The sequence below is a fragment of the Chiloscyllium punctatum genome, chromosome 14 (genome assembly GCF_047496795.1).
Source record: "Chiloscyllium punctatum isolate Juve2018m chromosome 14, sChiPun1.3, whole genome shotgun sequence".
Lineage (NCBI taxonomy): Eukaryota > Metazoa > Chordata > Chondrichthyes > Orectolobiformes > Hemiscylliidae > Chiloscyllium > Chiloscyllium punctatum.
This window is the reverse complement of record NC_092752.1, coordinates 43,841,067-43,844,130: the sequence shown is the minus strand read 5'-3', so window position 1 is coordinate 43,844,130 and position 3,064 is coordinate 43,841,067.

Sequence of the window (3,064 nt, the reverse complement as noted above, 5' to 3'; positions counted from 1 at the left end):
CTGTAGATACTTTCACACCAACATTGATGAGCACCATCACTATACAGGCCTGTACTTTGGACTGAGCATTTCTTAAAACGAGCTGGTGATTTCTCATCAGTGATGTTCCACATATCCTGAGTCTCATTTTCAGAGACTGTGCCAAGTGTATTCCTGTCAGGGTGAAAGGGAAGGCTGGTAGGTATAGAGAATGCTGGATGACTAAAGAAATTGAGGGTTTGGTTAAGAAAAAGAAGGAAGCATATGTCAGGTATAGACAGGATAGATCGAGTGAATCCTTAGAAGAGTATAAGGAAGTAGGAGAATACTTAAGAGGGAAATCAGGAGGACAAAAAGGGGACATGAGATAGCTTTGGCAAATAGAATTAAGGAGAATCCAAAGGGTTTTTACAAATACATTAAGGACAAAAGAGTAATAGGGAGAGAATAGAGCCCCTCAAAGATCAGCAAGGCGGCCTTTGTGTGGAGCCACAGAAAATGGGGGAGATACTAAATGAATATTTTGCATCAGTATTTACTGTGGAAAAGGATATGGAAGATATAGCCTGTAGGGAAATAGATGGAGACATCTTGCAAAATGTCCAGATTACAGAGAAGGAAGTGCTGGATGTCTTGAAATGGTTAAAAGTGGATAAATCCCCAGGGCCTGATCAGATGTACCCAAGAACTCTGTGGGAAGCTAGAGGAGTGATTGCTGCGCCTCTTGCTGAGATATTTGTATCATCGATAGTCACAAGTGAGGTGCCAGAAGACTGAAGGTTGGCAAACATGGTGCCACTGTTTAAGAAGGGCGGTAAGGACAAACCAGGGAACTATAGACTGGTGAGCCTGACATCAGTGGTGGGCAAGATGTTGGAGGGAATTCTGAGGGACAGGATGTACATGTATTTGGAAAGGCAAGGACTGATTAGGGATAGTCAACATGGCTTTGTGCGTGGGAAATCATGTCTCATAAACTTGATTGAGTTTTTTGAAGAAGTAACAAAGAAGATTGAAGAGGGCAGAACAGTAGATGTGATCTATATGGACTTCAGTAAGGCGTTCGACAAGGTTCCATATGGGAGACTGATGAGCAAGGTTAGATCTCACATAATAAGGGAGAACTAGCCACTTGGATACAGAACTGGCTCAAAGGTAGAAGACAGAGGGTGGTGGTGGAGGGTTGTTTTTCAGACTGGAGGCCTGTGACCAGTGGAGTTCCACAAGGTGCTGGGCCCTCTACTTTTTGTCATTTGCATAAATGATTTGGACGCGAGTATAAGAGGTACAGTTAGTAAGTTTGCAGATGACACCAAAATTGGAGGTGTAGTGGACACCGAAGAGGGTTACCGCAGATTACAACAGTATCTGGACCAGATGGGCCAATGGGCTGAGAAGTGGCAGATGGAGTTTAATTCAGATAAATGCGAGGTTCTGCATTTTGGGAAAACAAATCTTAGCAGGACTTATACACTTAATGGTAAGGTCCTAGGGAGTGTTACTGAATAAAGAGAACTTGGAGTGCAGGTTCATAGCTCCTTGAAAGTGGAGTTGCAGATAGATAGGATAGTGAAGAAGGCGTTTGGTATGCTTTCCTTTATTGGTCAGTGTATTGAGTACAAGTTGGGAGGTCATGTTGTGGCTGTACAAGACATTGGTTAGGCCACTGTTGGAATATTGCGTGCAATTCTGGTCTCCTTCCTATCGGAAAGATGTTGTGAAACATGAAAGGTTCAGAAAGAATTTGTAAGGATATTGCCAGGGTTGGAGGATTTGAGCTATAGGGAAAGGCTGAACAGGCTGGGGCTGTTTTCCCTGGAGTGTCGGAGGCTGAGGGGTGACCTTATAGAGGTTTACAAAATTATGAGGGGCATAGATAGGATAAATAGACCAAGTCTTGTCCCTGGAGTCGGGGAGTCCAGAACTAGAGGGCATAGGTTTAGGGTGAGAGAGGAAAGATATAAAAAAGACCTAAGGGGCAACTTTTTCACGCAGAGGGTGGTACATGTATGGAATGAGCTGCCAGAGGATGTGGTGGAGGCTGGTACAATTGCAACATTTAAGAGGCATTTGGATGGGTATATGAATAGGAAGGGTGTGTAGAGATATGGGCCGGGTGCTGGCAGGTGGGACTAGATTGGGTTGGGATATCTGGTCGGCATGGACGGGTTGGACCGAAGGGTCCATTTCTATGCTGTACATATCTATGACTCTATGATGAAGTATATTTGTTCAAAAGCTTGCACAGCATTGTGAAGTCATTCCACTTTAAGTATCATTTCCATTACTGTGCTAGACAATTTGTTGTGACTCAATAAACTCCATAATTCGTCACATTTTTTAAGGTATCAGATCATGATGGGGTACCTGATGATGAAGATAAGGATTGCTGAGGGAGAAAGGGAATGGATGACCAAAAAGCAGAGAAAGCGCAGGTAGGCAGTGCAGGTGTCTCCTACGGTCATCTCTCTGGATTAGTGGTGCTGGAAAAGCACAGCAGTGCAGACAGCATCTGAGGAGCAGTAAAATCGACGTTTCAGGCAAAAGCCTTTCATCAGGAATGTTGTATTTTACTGCTCCTTGGATGCTGCCTGAACTGCTGTGCTTTTCCAGCACCACTAATCCAGAATCTGGTTTCCAGCATCTGCAGTCATTGTTTTTACCTACGGTCATCTCTCTCCAAAACAGGTATACTGTTTTGGATACTCTTGGGGGAGTTGGCTCACCAGGGGAAGGCAGCAGTAGCCAGGTTCATGGCACCGTGGCCTGCTCTGCTATACAGAAGAGTGGGAAAAAGAGTAGAAGGGCTACAGTCATAGGGGATTCAATTGTAAGGGAAGTAGATAGGTGGTTCTGTGGCCAAAAACGAAACTCCCAAATGATATTTTGCCTCCCAGGTACATGGGTCAGGGATGTCTCAGATCACCTGTAGGATATTCTGAAGGGGAAGGGTGAACAGCCAGCTGTCTTGGTACATATAGGCACCAATGATCTAGCTAAAAAAAATGGGATGGAGTCCTATAAGCAGAATTTAGAGAGTTAGGAGCCGAGTTTAAAAAGTAGGTCCTCAGAGGTAGTAATCTCA